The following is a 17,666-nucleotide window of genomic DNA, read 5'->3' as shown; positions in this document are numbered from 1 at the left end:
CCTTATCATATTTATCATTCAATGCTATTAGTTCAAAACATATCTACATCAGCTCAAAGTACCCATATCCAACGAACGTAATATGTATATTAAACTTGGCTGGTACATGTATGCGTTCCAGCAAAGCAAGAAGAACAAGTTGGTTAAATGAAATAAGAAAGAATATCGAAAAATTTCATGATTTCAGAATGTAACACTAAATGTAAACAAAGATATTTCTTCGAGTACGTACCGTGGTTCGCAGATATTTTTTATCGGGCAAATTTTATATACAACGTCATGCTGAAAAGTCTTTCGAATCCATGCTCGTATACGTACATACTGTACTTTTCATATCGCAATGCATACCTTCCCATGTACCGATACATAAATTCGAACAACATGTACTGATATTGTGTATTATAGGTATGTGCTTTGAGGTTGCCGCGCATTGATTTAATTTGTTATTTTCATCTACTACTATATTTGATCGAATATTCGTGGATAGGGTTTAACAGTAGTCAATGCATTTTCATTATTGTAAGAAACAATTGAGGAAACTGCTGGACTCAACTTCTCTATTCAGCAGGTGTTCGGATTGAATTAGGTAATCACCCATCACATCACAATTGAATGATACATGCATTCATCAATAAATTTCCGTACCGGTTGATAATCATATAAACACCATTTTAATTACAATACTGACGATTTGATCTCCAAGTTACATACATTACTTATATACATGTAAGCTCTGTGCTAATCAGTATCATGTTCGCAAGTTAATGATAACATTCGCATGAAATGATGACTGGCAAAGCCTAATATCTACAATTTTCATTTAATTTTATTGTAATTACGCTGAATGCTCAACAGAACAGGCGAACATTCGTTAAATTGCATCAAAATGGGCTACGATTGTGTTAGTCACGATCAATCTTCGTTCATAACGTCTTTAGTTTTTAAGTTCTTTTCTTTCTGTTTCTTTTCGTTGTAAATCGTATGGATTGACCCTATTTTCGAAAGTGGTTTTCGTTGTAGATGATTTTTTTTTCTCTGTTAAGTGTGCGCCAACGTGGCCAATTTTTTTTTATTGAAATGCAACATTAAGTCATAGCAGCCAGTTTTGCTGGCAGAAGGAATGAAGTTTTGAAAGCACTGAAAGAAGGTTCGTTGGGGTTTAGTTAGCAGTAGCAATTGGAATATTTAACCGATATACAAATTTAAGGCTTAAGGTATTTCTAATGATGAAAATACGGAAATATTTGCACGCACAACAATCCGTAAAATTTACTAATAAGTGTAAGACGTTTATTCCTATATAACGATCAGTTGTTAACTCCACTAAAGCATAGCAGGGAGCTTTTGAACGTTCCGTCGCATAATCGATGAAAACATAAATAGCGGCGGTTGAATCTTTACTCCTCTTGAGAATCAGACTGATATCATCAGCCTGGTATAATGTCAATTTTCTGGGTCTATCGAACACCAAATAATATTTAAATAATTCGATAAATGTTCATGATTATATTCAGGCTCTTCAACACCTCATAGCGTTGCTAAATTAATAAAATACTTATCACTCTAATTTTGTTTTTGATTAGACTAACGTTTATGTGCTTATCATATCTTGACTGTCGCGACAACCTAATTTGTATGAGCGACGTTTATTCAGCGGCTATGTTCAAACACTTGACTGTCCATAATAGACTCACAAGAAATTACTTTTTATCGATTCAGAATGACATTCTAAGCAAAAAAGAAAAAAAACAATTGATCTACATCAGAACCGATTATTTGTGAAATTTGACGAAATTTCGTTAAGTTGACCCTAGCCGACTATTTGAGAAATTTAACGAAATTTTCTGAAAAAAAAGTCGTCGAATTCACTAGCAGGTCAAATTGTTTGTGAAATCAAGCGAAATTTTGCAAAATTTGAGAAGTTTAACGAAATTGGAGCAACTTAACGAAATTTGTGAAATTTAACGAAATTTTGCCAAATTTAACGAAATTTGCGAAAAACGAAATCTGCGAAATTTAACGAAATCATAATTAACCCATGGCATGGCAAATTATTTGTGAAATCCAACGAAATTTGGCAAAATTTGAGAAGTTCACAGGGAAGTTTAACGAAATTGGAGCAACTTAACGAAATTTGTGAAATTTAATGAAATCGAGTTTAACGAAATCCTAATTTCAAAAATTTCAAAAATTTAACAAATAAAAGGCCCTTCTACACTGTACCTCGACAATGCACCTGTGTAGCACAAGTTTTTGCTCAGAAAAACTAACTTTCATTGAAACTTAAACAGATTCTATTGAATTTGGCAATTCGGTTCTAAAATCAATTTAAAATAATCTCCTTTTGTAAGTACATTATCGACTTCATTATATGCTATCTGTCTGTCTAGTGTACGATGTCATGTATCCAAAAATAAATCACCCTTCAACCCCGTAAACATTCATTTTATTTGATAATATCACTTCATCATATCATTCCAATTCATCCAACATTGCTACGTATATATGCAGTGTATGTATTTATATTCGATAAATGTCTGTGACTCGTTTTTTTTTTCGTGTGCAGACAAGACTACATATCAAAAATTTGGTAACATACGAAAAATCAAAACGAAAACTTAGTCAGAGTGGTAACACAATCTCTATTTGAACGAAAATCATTTTTAAAAAAATATTTATTTTCAACAATAATGTTGTGTTGTATCTATTCTATATCGACAAAAAATATGGAAAATATACGGTTTTCGTTTGAAAACATGCTTTCGGCAAAGAATTAAATGTTTTTTTTTCGCACTAGATGGGGTGGGAGGTTGCTAAATGCCTGGTGAATTATATTTTGTAATGAGTTCATTTTCTTATTTCATTATAGCTCCTAAGGGGAGGGATTTCCGAAAAACTCTCGACAGCTAGCGGTAAACAAAGAGTGTGCGCACTCGTTTAGTCCTAAATTAAATAAACTTTTATAATCCCATTCTTCCAGAAAGTCATATACTTTATTGGTATGTGCTTTCGGTTCCTGTATGAATTAACGATTAACGATGTGCTTCATCTATGTTATTTAGTGCGATAACTCTAGGACTAAAAAAAAAGTCCCAAAAGACACCCTATATCTGCATTCATAGTCGAGGCTCTTGTGTCAATCCATTTTATCAACTGTCAACTGTGTCAATCAATACTACTGAGATTTCTGGGGCTCGAAAGTTAATGGACCAATATGGAATCGTGAATTGTGAGAAACTACACTTTTTCGGACACAAAAGTGGACTACCAACAGCAGCATTTCATATCAACGCTTAGATCAAAAAGTACCACATTCAGAATGTCAATTTTGAATAATACAATGGTCAACGAAATGTTTAGTTTTCCTAACCGAATTATGAAAAACTTTTCTTTTGAATAATGCTAAATCTTTATTTTAAAATGGAATCGCATGAAATGGTTGTATGATGAAGATATTATTCGCAAGCACCACTTACTATTATAGACACAGTAAAACTAATTTTAAATTTCATTATTTGAAATGATTTAGAGACATAGGTGCCGAGTATGGCTTTATGGATTTGTTGCTACAAATCTGTAAAGTTTGTATGCATTTTGAGAAGCTTACCAAACAAATTCAGAGTCAAAAGTTTTTACCTCGATTAAATTTACCAGTTTCCGAAACGCTAAATTGCCATTTTATAGCAAGCCCCATCCCCAAACCATTCCGAAAACTTTGTACAGAATTTTGAATAATTTCTGTAATTAATGGTGAATGTAGTATAGATAAATGGTTTTCGTTTTGCCTCAGATATTGGGGAATGTACACGAAGCTAAAAAATGACATTTTAAAAATCAATTTTTCACAATCTTTCTCACGCGAAAATGCTGCAACTGTTAGCACTGTCATCAACCTAATTTTCCCTTTTACAAGGTTTTAGTAACGAGAAATTGTGATTTTAATTTTTGTTCAATCCATGGGTATCGATGGGTATCAATCAATATTCCCTTCTCTTGCACCCTTTAGACATATGTTCAATTACGTCCAAAACAGGTAGCTTGTATGTATAATATCAGTTTCTCTCATAAGTTCACAGGTTGAAACACCACCTAGGACAGAAAATTTTTCTTCTGCGACTTTCGTAAAGCTTGGAGACTCCTTATGGCATATGCTAAACCATTCGATTATGATTACCGCGTAGATCTATGCATAATAACCTTTTAGTAACAGTGTTATGTACACATTTAAAGTGATAAAACTTGTGACATTAACTTTATATTCACCGAACAAGTAAATAATATACACACCCCTCGACACAGACACGCTTTCATGTGCGCCTGATATAAATTCAACGAAAACTTTGTGAAACTATTCATTCTAATTTCTCTGAGACTAAGCCAGCGGCATTGCACGCCAGGCGTTGCTGATTTGAAATTTTTCATGTTTATTTTATCGTATCTCGTACATCGTAGCTTGAATCGTTAAAATGAAGTAACTGACGGATTGAGAATATAGGTCCAACTGTTTTTATATGGGAAGGCGTAAGTACGAAGCTATTGAATTGATTTTAGTGAGAAACTCTATCAAATGGTTAGGAATAACTTAATTCATTTGATGGATGAAGTCCCTAAGTTGAACCGTCTCGTTGAACGCTTATTTTTGTGAGTTTTTTTTTGACCGTCTCCAAAACTGATTTACAGTCATCTGTAACGGGCTAAAGACATCTTAGAACATTACAACGAATAATCTATTGATTTTTAAAGTTCATCTTCTCATGAATTTCTAATATTAAATGACTCTTGCTTTCGTCGTTCAAATCCAATATAGGAAAGACGGAAGACTTTCTATATCACTAGTATTATAGAGAACATAACCACATATGCACCCAGACATATACGCATAAATGTTCGTTCACGACTGAATATATATTGGAAATATTCTAACTTAAATTCCACATATACGTTCGTTTTCATGTTCAAGGCTATGGACTCACATTTTGTAGATAGCAGCAGTTTCACGTATATATATTAGGGTGTAGCGTTTTGCAAGTTTTTTTTAATTTTTTAAGGCCTGCGGGTAGGCTCGATGCAGAATGGTCCCCTGATCACGAAAATAACAAAAAGAAAAAAATTTGAAGTTCCAAGCTCCCATGCGCACCCCTGAAAACCGACTTTTTAGGTCCCAAAGCCATAGTGAGATTAGTTCTGTCGGCTGTGCGGAAAAATATATCTTAATTGTATATTGATAATTAATCGTAGAGACCGTGGCTACAATTTGGCATACTTTAAAATTTTAAAAAACTTGAGTCACCGTTGAACAATTACAAAAAGTGCTCCCGACCATGACCTTTTCAGAATTTTTTTGGATTTAAAGCTTTCTAAAATATGTGACTGGAAAGGAATATAGTCGTGTTATAGCTCATTTTAAAGGGAATTTCAAGAGCTTTCAAACGAATATAGACTCGACGTAAAGATTCACCGGGTTGCAGATTCGATGACCTTCTAGTGTGTAGAAAATGGTACGAGAAAAACCATATTTTTTTAATTTTTCACAGAATTGATACAAAAACGGTTACAAATTGTTCTTAGTATTGCTGGCGTTAATAATGGAACTTCAAAAAAAATTTTTTGTTATTTTCGTGATCAGGGGACCATTCTGCATCGAGCCTACCCGCAGGCCTTAAAAAATTAAAAAAAACTTGCAAAACGCTACACCCTAATATATATATATATATTAAGTTTGCATGTACACACATTCAATCAAAAGTGTTAAAGATCTTCTTCAAAAAACAAAATCAAAAAATTTAAAAGTGTTTTTTGGTGTTTAAGCGCCAACAAATCTATACCTTCGATAAATTTTTAATTATGCCTAAATGTCTAGATGGTTAGATAATTTCTGATAAAAAATAAATAAAATTGCTAAGTTATAGGGATAGATGAAAGTTGGTTGTGGAACGTTGGAACGATGAATATCAAGAAAATTTTACATTTAATTCATTATGTTGGAAAATAATGAAAAGAAATTGTAACAACAACATATGCAACCGGAAAGGAATCATAAATTTTACGGACTTCAGATCAGAAATAAAATTTATCTAAAGTGAGTCATTCAACTTTTATAAAATCAGATTCAGACTGCAAACATCAACAACGGTCTCTGAATAAATGATTAAATCCTTTTATAAACACACATTTAGTAATATAATATCAATGTGTTTAGGCTGGGACAGCTTCTCAACTTAAATTCAACGTAAGTGTGTTAGATATTTACATATCCGACGAACAATGGCTGACACGAAAGGAAAACCTAACGATAAACCTTCACTAACAAAGCGACTTTTCACTTGGTGTAGGTCCCACTAAATTTTCCCCTGCCTAGATTTCTCTGAATCCTCATCCATTTAAGAAGTATAAGATACTCCAGAAATGTTTTAAGTAAATTCACGAAGCATACAAAAATATACTCAGAATTTGTAGCTCTTTCGAATTGATTTCGTCACACACACACTAGAACTACACGGATGTTTTTTTTTTGTAATTATACCTTTAAAACTGTAATAAATGAAATGAAATCAAAAAGTATTTCGTTAAATTTCACAAATTTTGTTAAATTGCACAAATTTTGGATGATTTAGCAAATTTCGTTAAATTTCACAACTTTCGTTAAATTTGCTAAATCTCGTTGAGTTTCACAAATTTCGCACCATTTCACAAATAACGCGAAATTTCTGAAAATCGCATATATCACGTATATCTTGGATATCTCGTACAAGTTTACTGAAAGATAATTAAATGAAAATGCCAGTGTGCAGCGCATGATCTCAGGAATCCGGTTTTTAATTTTCCAACGAGACCAACATCTTACGAACATTACAATACTTAATAGTAATGGACCAAGAGGCGACATTATTATTGAGAAATGGGCTCTAACTTTGCTATCTTATGTATAAATATGAATGATAAAACTAATGAAGATTATGTACGAAATTGTAGGAAATAGATTTAAGAGTGATATCGCCAAATCTTCAGGTGATTTTTAGCCCCGTACGAAGTACGAAGGGGCTTATAGGATTACGATGCCGTGTGTAATTGATGGAATTCGAAGCAGACGGTAAGGGCAAAGTGTTTGCCTATGTTCATAGATAACGAATCCGCAATAAAAATTTTGTCTGTCCGTCTGTCCGTCTGTCCGTCTGTCACGTCGATATCTTGAGTAAATCAAATCCGATTTCAAAAATTTTTTTTTTCCCTGAAAGGTAGTTGAAATAGTGAGGCTAAGTTCGAAGATGGGCGATTTTGGGTCGACCCCTCCAGAGCTGGGGCCCCATAAGTGCTTTAACGTTTTCCAAAGATTTCTCTGGCCATTTAAAGGCTACACTTGTAAGTGATACATCAAATGAAAGGTATTTACAATACCTATCCACAAAAAAAAAGTTTATGGAAATTGGATGACCGACTCGTGAGTTAGACCCCTTGGTGTGAACTAGGTACAGGGCGGCAATCCGTTTTTGCTTGTAGGTTAGTCAAATTTGAACGTATGATGGATTTTGATTTATTAGATAGGTATTGACCGTACCAATCAGGGAAAAAAAAGTTTATGAAATTCGGTCTACCGGAGCGTGAGCTAGGTCTCTTGGAGTGAGCTTATATGTGGCTACTCGGCCGTACAGTGAAGGTGGTGTTTTTTGTTAATATCTCGAGTAAAATTTAACCGAATTTCATGAATTTTTTTTTTGTTTGAAAGGTACTAACAAATGTAAAGCAGCCGTTGTACTTTCCACCTCCTAACAAAATGGCCGTCGGCCGCCATTTTGGATTTTTGTAAAATCAATATAAATAGGTGAAAATGATAATTCCAAAATCACTGATCAGTGGGAAGTGTAGTTTGTGTTACTTTTGAAAGGAACGTCGTACGGGGCTTCGTAATTGCGCTATGCGCAATTTTTAAGACGTACACATTGCATAAGAATTTTACGACGTTTACGGGCGCAATAGGCTTACGGTAAGAGTAGGGCGACGGACGAAGTAGGGTCACGTGCGCAATAGATGTACGGGTTTGTACGGGGCTCAGTCGCAGCAAACGCTCCGACTGTTCTGACGGCTCGTTTTAACTTTGGAAACAAGCGGTCTCCGATTTTAATGAGTGATAGCTCGTTGGATTCGTCTTTCAATTCTAGGAAACACGTGTCTTTCACTTTTTCTTTAAAAAAATTGTTTTCTTTGAAAAGCGCTCAAAAGTGAAGACATGTCAGAGGGTACCGAAAACAGTTTTTCGGCAATAACTCAAGAAAAAATTATTTTAAATTGTTGTAATGTTGTACGATTGTCGGCCTTGAAAAGACCTACAGGTGGAGTATACGCACCGCTTGGTGCTAGTTGATCCACTAGAGTTATGACTAGAAATATAGTGAATGTTCGGAGAGTCCGCCTTCTCTGCAGCTTCGATGTACCACGGAACTGAGTATGGGGTGTTGTAGCTGGCCTCACTCACTATCGTTGCACATATAAATGAACCCAGTACTTTTGGGCTGCAAGCCTACAGAAGTCTTGAAAAAAAAGTTGGTGCCAAAATGTAGATTGTTTCCTTCTGTCTGAGGGTCCAACTGCCAGAAACAGCGTCTGGAACGGTTCTACGTGAGTAATTTTGTATCGTCTACTATTCCCTTACCGTATACGCTTCACTTTGACTCGAATATAGCTCGTTACAACATATCCAGTGTTAGTAATATCAAGAGAAAAATCATTCAATTTTTCTCCGAGGATTTTAGTCAAATAAAGTTTTAGCGTATAGCAAATGACCTCAGTTTATGTCCTAGATATACATAGCTGTCGACTCGTTCAATGACAGTGTCACCAATTTTGATTTCTCTATCGTCCCCGATGTTGGTCATGACTTTTGTTTTCGATAAGTTCATCTTGAGGCCAACTTTGCTCGCCTCTTCACTTAACTGTTGTAGCATAAGCTGAGCCTGACCTAGATTCGCTGCTATCGGTACAATGTCATCAGCGAAGCGGAGATTGCTCAGGTACTCTCCATTTATCTTTATTCCCATTTTACTCCAGTTTAACTTCCTAAAAATACTCTGCAGAATCGCCGTGAATAATTTCGGTGAAATGGTGTCACCCTGCCTTACACCTCGGCCATAAACTGAAGTTAGGTCTGGACAACCAAACTGCAGAAATAAGACGTAGGATTGGTCTTGCATGGGCAGCGTTCGGAAAACTCAGACTAATTTTCAAAAGCAAAATGAATAATAGTCTGAAACGCAAAGTTTTCGACACTTGTGTCCTTCCAGTGCTCACTTATGGAGCGGAAACGTTAACTTTAACAAAAGCATCCGAAGATAAATTGAGAGTGACACAAAGAGCCATGGAACGGAGTATGCTTGGAATAACACTCAGAGACAGAATGACGAATCAATGGATTCGACAACAAACCAGGGTCGTTGATGTCATGGAAAGAATAGCATCTTTGAAATGGAGCTGGGCGGGACATATTGCAAGAAGGACAGACGAACGTTGGACCAAAAAGATCATGAACTGGCGACCATATAAAAGACGAGCTATAGGTAGACCACCAGAGAGATGGACAAACGGAATTAAGAATATTGCAGGTACAAACTGGCAGCAAATGGCAATGGATCGTACGAAATGGAAAGAAGTTGGAGAGGCCTACATCCAGCAGTGGATAGAAACAGGCTGAAAAAGAAGAAGAAGAAGAAGAAGAAATGACCTCAGGACTACGGAACAGTAATTAGTTTTTCAATTGGACCAATATTTGCTACGTGACAGGAGTTTGGAAAAACGATACGATCAAGTGGGAGTAAACGGTTTTCCAAACTCTTGTCACGTAGCAAATATTGGTCCAATTGAAAAACTAATTACTGATCCGTAGTCCTGAGGTCATTTGCTATACGCTAAAACTTTATTTGACTAAAATCCTCGGAGAAAAATTGAATGATTTTTCTCTTGATATTACTAATAGTGGATCTGATATATTCGCGACATTGCGAAGCGTTTTTCTATTGATAAAGTGAAAGAATAGTAGACGATACAAAATTACTCACGTAGAACCGTTCCAGATGCTCTTCTGGCAGTTGGGCCTTCAGAAAGATGGAAAAAATCTACAGTTTGGCACCAACTTTTTTTTTCAAGACTTCTGTAGGCTTGCAGCCCAAAAGTACTGGGTTCATTTTTATGTGCAACGATAGTGGATGAGGCCAGCTACAACACTCCATACTCAGTTCCGTGGTACATCGAAGCTGCAGAGAAGGCGGACTCTCCGAACATTCACTATATTTCTAGTCATAACTCTAGTGGATCAACTAGCACCAAGCGGTACGTATACTCTACATGTAGGTCTTTTCAAGGCCGACAATCGTACAACATTACAACCATTTAAAATATTTTTTTCTTGAGTTATTGCCGAAAAACTGTTTTCGGTACCCTCTGGCATGTCTTCACTTTTGAGCGCTTTTCACAGAAAACAAATTTTTTTAAGAAAAAGTGAAAGACAAGTGTTTCCTAGAATTGAAAGACGAATCCAACGAGCTATCACTCATTAAAATCGGAGACCGCTTGTTTCTAAAGTTAAAAAAATCACCTGAAGATTTGGCGATATCACTCTTAAACGCTAGCGGGTTTTTTTCTTATAATTTACCTTTTGAGCACTTTCTCGGAGCTCTCTTCAAAGCTTTGTTAATAAAAGCAAGTGTATTACGTTTCATGAACTAGTACATACATACCTGCATATGTGAAGAGGAAAACATTGTAGAAATTGGTAGTCCAGGACTCTCTACAGTACGATGTAATTTTAGTGGATTATTTACAGTCGAAGAAAAGTGAATTATATCATGGTTTCTAATTTAGGGGTTCTTAGAGTTTCTAGTGGCTTAACAAACGAAGAACAAGATCTATATTTTCTGCCTGTTTTCTAGCCACGCGCGAATGCCAAACGAAAAAAAAAACCTAAATCATTTGCTGAACAATATAGGTATGGATATGGTTAAGATTTTCAATTACTTAGTCCAAGTCTTTTATTGATAAGAACAGAATATTTATTCTTGTGGTGCTGTTTCAAATCATAGAATATTCTAAAGGTAGCAGGTGCCAGCTTTCTAAAAGAATATCTTTGCATCGTATTTCTAAAAGCCACGCAATAACACCAATGCCAATCGTATCGCGTTCGTCAATCGATAAGTCTTTTGGTAAGAATATATCCCAGTGTTCGATACTAAATCTATTACTTCATTGATTTGAACACTAGGTTTGCTACATGAGGATATGCCAACCAGACGTCAAGGCTTATGTCAGTTGTCGATAGTAGTTGAATAGACATTTACACATTAACAACTTAGTGCAACAATGGCAATAACAAAAAATAATTATCAACTTACCCTTCTCTGAAGATCTGTGCTTCCCATTTAACATAAAAATAAAAATGTTGCTGCAGCACAGAATTAATCCGTTTTTACTGAGATTGTACTTTTTCTTCTTGTGTCAGAATATTAATTCTTCCTCGGTTTATTTATCCAACACTTAAACTTTTCGCTTCAAATTATATCACTTTTTTAATTTTTTTTATAATTCACTACTTTTTTACACTTATGCAACGGGGGCATTAGAATTAAGACATTGACTTATTAATTACCAAGCTCAAAATTTAAAAAAAAAAAAACTTTTGAAATTCGTTTCATTCCATATTATTAATTGATCAAATACACTTGTGTGTTCTCATTCTCTTTTCATGTGTAAATTTTACAACAAGCACAGAATTGCGGTGGAAGAAAAAAAAAAATTTATATTAATTATCACTTCGGTGAAAATAACAAACAAAACATACGTTTGAAAAGCACACGAATTTCACACTGGCAATTGAGGCAAATTTTATGTATTTATTTCAAAAATTTCGTTATTCTGAATGCGTTTTAACCGGTAATTTCACATGTAAATTTGTGTATTATGAACGACGGGTGATGTACTTGAAAAGCCGAATATTCGAAGATCGTTTTTCAGAAAAACGAATGACTCGTTTGACTGTTTTTTTTTATCTGTAAAATAGAAGCAAAACATTATCGCATGAACAAGAAGAGAAAAAAAAAACAAGTTTTTGTATGTACTCTATTCTAGTACATTTCTCAGTATAAGGGTACAGGGCTCATCCAGTTCATTAATAGAAATTTCGTTCGTGCAATGTATTTCATGGTATTGTAAAATGCTGACCCACTCCATTCCAGAGAAAAGGAATCTAGCAAATGATTTTGTGCATAATTTTAGACATGTTTTTGCTTGATTTTCATATTAAATATGGGATATTTCGTTGGTGAAATGTAACTGAGTCATAAGACTTAATACCACCTGCATTAGTCAGTAGGTTCATAAGTACAAAAGTTAGAAGGGTATTCGTTCAAAAGTTAGACAAATAATATAAATCATTCTTGTAGTCTTATCACTCAACTTTCTTCGATTAATATGCCAATTGATTTCTGGACAACAAAGGCGAGAATACGAATCGCTCCACTCCATGAGCTAGTACTGTAAGTGATGTTATGGCAAATCTTGGATGAGCTAGAAAAGTTTGACGGATTTTTTAAAGAAGAAAATTAAAACTGAAAACATCATACTAATGAGCGCCACCACCGCTACTATAGAAGTAACTGATATACCAAGAAGATGGATGACACAACAACATCCGATATATGCGTTTAATTGAAAACAATGTCAACTCTTCTTTAATTTTACATCATCATAGCCAACCTAATCTCACAACCAAGTCGTGGTTAGTTGTTAGAAAAGACGCAGCGTGCTAGTTCGTGTGTGAGCAAAGCCAATAAACTGATATTTTAAACACTGGGAACCTCAAAACTATGGAAAAATTACGATTCCATTCAGTGGGTGGTTATAGAATTATTAGTTTGATGTAAGTACAATGATGTTCTTATGTTGGTTTGTTGCATTAATCCGTTATAATGAATACATCGAGATATAGCAAGTGAATCTACTACTTCTGGTCGATATCTGGGTCCCTATTTTCAATTATGGAAGATGACGTCATTTTTAAGTGAGACTAAAAAAGTAGTCTGGCAACACTGTAGTCAAAACTATATTGTAGACTTTCAACCCAGATCCTGAAGTGCTTTTGCAACAGTAGCTGAAATAGATCGAGTAAATGAATTGTTCGATCATAGGCAAAGACAGGGAATTATGCGGTTTCGTCAGTGATTTTCATTGGGGACAAAAATAGTTGTAAAAAGTCTGAAATAACTGTAAAATTAGTTGCATAAAGATAAAGACGTATCCAGTCTACAATCTAGCCTCGGCTGCAGTGTTTACAGCCTCTGCCTTTTTTACAACTAATTCAGTAGGGTCCGTAACGTAAATCTAACAACCGATACCATTTACTTGATCAGCTGATGGAAAATCAACCAGGCCCGGACTGGCCATACGGTGAATTCGTGGGATTCCCGATGGGCCTTTTGGATTTTTGTATGAGAATTTTTAAATTGTGGGCCTTTTTAAATTGAGTTGCATGAAGCCCCCGATGGGGTTTTTCGAGCCAGTCCGGTACTGAAATCAACTGTTGCTATATTTAAATAGCAGTAAAAAAAAACCTCAAAGGGTAAATGTGACGCAAGTCCTTTATCTTACTTACAAAATAACTGATATCGCCGAGGGTGACGCATTGTGCGTCGTACGCAAAACTTTTATCAACCAAAAATTGACCCACAAAAATTTGTGAAAGAAAATCTTACAAAAAGAAATTTGGCTCACAAGTGGCAGATGTTGAGGAACGTATTGTTAGGAAAATGGTTGAAAAATGTACTGAAAGAATTTAAACGAAAGAAAACCGAACCAACCTTGGAACATCTCACTCATGTCGAAAATAACCCAAATCCATCAAAAAATCCGATGGAAGTTAGGAAGTGCCAGAGGAATCATCTGTCATCACAAAATTTAGGAACCAACCTTGGAACATCTCACTCATGTCGAAAATAACCCAAATCCATCAAAAAATCCGATGGAAGTTAGGAAGTGCCAGAGGAATCATCTGTCATCCCAAAATTAGGAACCAACCTTGGAAAACCTCACTCATGTCGAAAATAACCCAAATCCATCAAAAAATCCGATGAAAGTTACGTAGTGCCAGAGCCAGAGGAATCACCTGTCATCGCAAAATTTAGGAACCGACCTAGTTAAGTTAATACTTAATGATCCCAACAAGAAATACATCCCAAAACAACACACACCATTCACCACATCCATATCATGCAACAAAATATACAACTCAAACTCACACACACACACACATACAAATTGGCTTTTATATGGCATTTGTATGGAGACTCTGGGGAGCTCCAGCTTCCAAGATATGGGTTTTTTCCAACTTTTGAAAATTCCATTCTTATTTTTGGGCCATTATTAGCCTATAACCAAAATTTCAGGAAAATCTATAGAAACGTTTAGGAGCTGCTGGATCCACTTTTTCATAGGAACTAACTAACTAACTAACGTAGGCGATTTTAGTTAACTGAAAAATCGAAATTTTGCTTATTTTCAATATTTAGACGTTCAATATCTCGGCCAATTTTGAAGCTGCAGTAACGTTTGATAGCTCGTTGAACTCGTATGGATTCCTAGATTCCACATATCCTAGTTTGTGGGTCGCTGGAGGTAAGGGGCAGAGTCAAAAGGTTGCTGTTAATATGCTCCGCCGTCCTCAAAAAATTTTTGTTAAAACATTTTTGGTAGTGTGCAAAAAAAGACTGCTCACAAGAATGACGCAGCCAGTAAAAAAGCGATCTTTTCTAAAAAAAATTAATTTACAATAAATAAAAATCATCTATCTTTTCCCTAATGTGCCCAAAATACAGGCAGCGTTTTCAATGACCCTAAATTTGCTAGTAGCCCGACCTCGATGCAAAATCTTTATCATAAACAGTTCTTGCTGAGAATCATACATGGCATATTTGGTATCATTGGAAAGCTTAGACTTCAGGCTTACTGTTACAAGGTATGTCGTGTTGTAATATTTCAACCGGCAAGGTATGGGAATAGCCAAAGTTCACCGAGGGTTGCAAAAAAGTGACTTTTCTGAAAATGTACCAAAAGAGACCACTTTCAAAAAAAATGTTATTGCCATTCGAAAGAGCAAATTACCTTTGTCTAGAAACGCTATTAAAGTGCTAGATCGAGAACTTCGTTGAGGAGGCATCACCCCTTGAAGAGGTGGAATTTTCGACTTTCACCTTCTATTGCTCGGCGACCAAATGACCGAGAGCAATAATTTTTACATGGTTGTTCTTAGAATTTGTCCCTCTACCGATTCCAGTTTCAAACACTGGTCCAGCAACTTCCGCGGAGCCAGGCGACGATATTCCTAGTTCTCAGAAACGGCTCAGCGGTTGAGCCCGCAACATGTGCCGTTGGATAGTACACGCCTCCCCTAACTCAGCTATGAAAAGAACCGAGATGGAAGTCGACATATTTATTTAAAGTTCGTTCAGTCCCACCGTGATTTAAGAATAGTAATGAACTGAACGCTAATGTAAACTATTTTGATAAGGGAAATTATACATCACAAACTACAAAATATATCAAGTACTACACTTACTATTTATTGAATTTATTTTTTTGCTTCTTGGAATAATATGGTGTCGTAAACAAATTTTATAGTAACACATACACATACACAACCGAACCAAAACCATAAAAGACTGAAAAATGCAATATGCTAATCACTTCTCTATCCTCTCTCCTACCAGCATACAAAATGAAAAATGTTTATAATATAAACAGCACACATTTTTTTCTTCTTGGCTTTTTTTATGTTGAATAAAATCGTTAAACAGCAAAATGTTTATCTAAATTAAATCAGCTGGTGTGTTATGAAAACATATAGACTGTGTGTATAGAGTATAGATGCATTGACTTTGGGTAGTCATTTGTGCTTATAACCATATAATATTTATGTAGCACTCACATTGAACGAGCGTTGCAGCGAAAGGCTTTTCGTACGGGAAATCATACAATATATAAGCTGCTGAATAAAGGGCCAACAATAAACACGAAATAATTATCTAGAATCGGTTGCATTTTTTTTTCTTGTGAGAATCTTCTCGAATTAGTCATCTGAAGGCACAGTACTAACTGCTAGGCATTCAAGTAATATTATTATAATTATGCTTTAGGCACATAAATCGAGTAATATCTAAACTAATCTTATTACAGGTGCAACGCATTAATAGTAGATTAATTATCTTTTAGAGAAATTATTGAAAATGGATACAAGGGTAACCGGGTACAGTAACAGTATAATATACTGAGTATATTTCTCTGTGACCAGAATCACAGCGAAGCGAGGGCAATTTCGCTCAAATTCTATTTATCTCCCTAGGGAAACACTGCGTTGAATAAACATAGGCACTTAAAGCGTTTGCTATTCGGTCATACAGTGACTCGGTCATATTGACTATTGACGGATTCAATGATGGAAAGGGTTGTAACATATCATCAGTCAAAAAACCCTTAAAGGGTAAATGTGACGCAAGTCCTTTATCTTACTTATAAAATAACTGATATCGCTGAGGATGACGCATTAACCCAAAAAAGTGAAAGAAAATTTTACAAAAAGATATTTGCATCACAAGAGGCAGATGATTCGGTTTTTCTTCCGTTTAAATTCTTTCCGTACATTTTTTAACCATTTTCCTAACAATAGGTTTCTCAACATCTTTCACAAATTTTTTGGCTCATTTTTTTTATAAGTTCGTACGGCGCACAATGCGTAACGCTCAGCGATATCAGTTATTTTGTAAGTAAGATAAAGGACTTGCGTCACATTTACCCTTTAAGGGTTTTTTGGACTGATGATATGTTACAACCCTTTCCATCATTGAATCCGTCAATAGTCAATATGACCGAGTCACTGTATGACCAAATAGCAAACGATTTTTGTAAGTATATCGTTTCGACAACATCAAAAAACCTTATCGAAATTAAAAAATTCTAGAGAAATCAGTCTGAATTCGAAAATCTAGAAATCAATCTTGGAACACCTCACTTATATCGAAAATTATCATCCCAAAATTTAGGAACCAACCTCCGAAAACCTCATTAATATCGAAAATAGCCCAAATTCGATGAAAGTTAGGAAGTGCCAGAGGAATGATATGTCGTCCCAAAATTCCGGAAATTTAGGGGTTTCGAAAATATAATGATATATTGAAAATCGAAGACTAATGTCAGGTGTGCCCTATGAAAGTCGACGCCACTGATAACCTCTAAGTGACAGAAAATTGGTAAGTCGTATGTTATAAAGTCGAAGATATGCTAGGGCAAAACTTGGAAGCTATAATCCCTTTAAGAAATAACCCAACTCGATGTGCAGCTGCAGTCGAATTTTATTGCATGCGAAAATTCATATTTCACAAAAATCGCGAAAAATAAAATCTGGTCCTTCCACAACTTGTAGATATCATTTTCGATTACTGATTTTTCGACACATCCAATGTCAGCATTCGTCAGCATTGAGACACGTTGGAAATGTTTAAGTCTATGTTAACAAACACCGCAAAAATAAGGGCTCCACTGAGCTTAGTATACATCGGTTCCCGAGAGAATTCTAACAAAAGTAAATTGAATGAATTTTCCCCGGTTTTTTTTTCTGGGTGGAAATTAGACAAGAATCT

At 35.3% G+C, this 17,666-nt stretch overlaps 1 protein-coding gene across 1 annotated transcript in view; it reads right to left on the bottom strand.

Moving 5' to 3' along the window:
- The window catches only part of LOC119074299 (protein winged eye), a 96,244-nt gene that overhangs the window by 60,602 nt on the left and 17,976 nt on the right, over window positions 1-17,666 (bottom strand). Inside the window, exon 2 of the mRNA XM_037180318.1 lies at window positions 11,376-12,029. The gene's annotated coding sequence lies outside the window, so the exon portion shown is untranslated. The remainder of the gene's footprint in view (window positions 1-11,375; window positions 12,030-17,666) is intronic.

The sequence above is a fragment of the Bradysia coprophila genome, unplaced genomic scaffold (assembly GCF_014529535.1).
Source record: "Bradysia coprophila strain Holo2 unplaced genomic scaffold, BU_Bcop_v1 contig_151, whole genome shotgun sequence".
Lineage (NCBI taxonomy): Eukaryota > Metazoa > Arthropoda > Insecta > Diptera > Sciaridae > Bradysia > Bradysia coprophila.
Note: the sequence above shows the minus strand (reverse complement) of the source record. Positions and strands in the feature narration are given on the sequence as shown.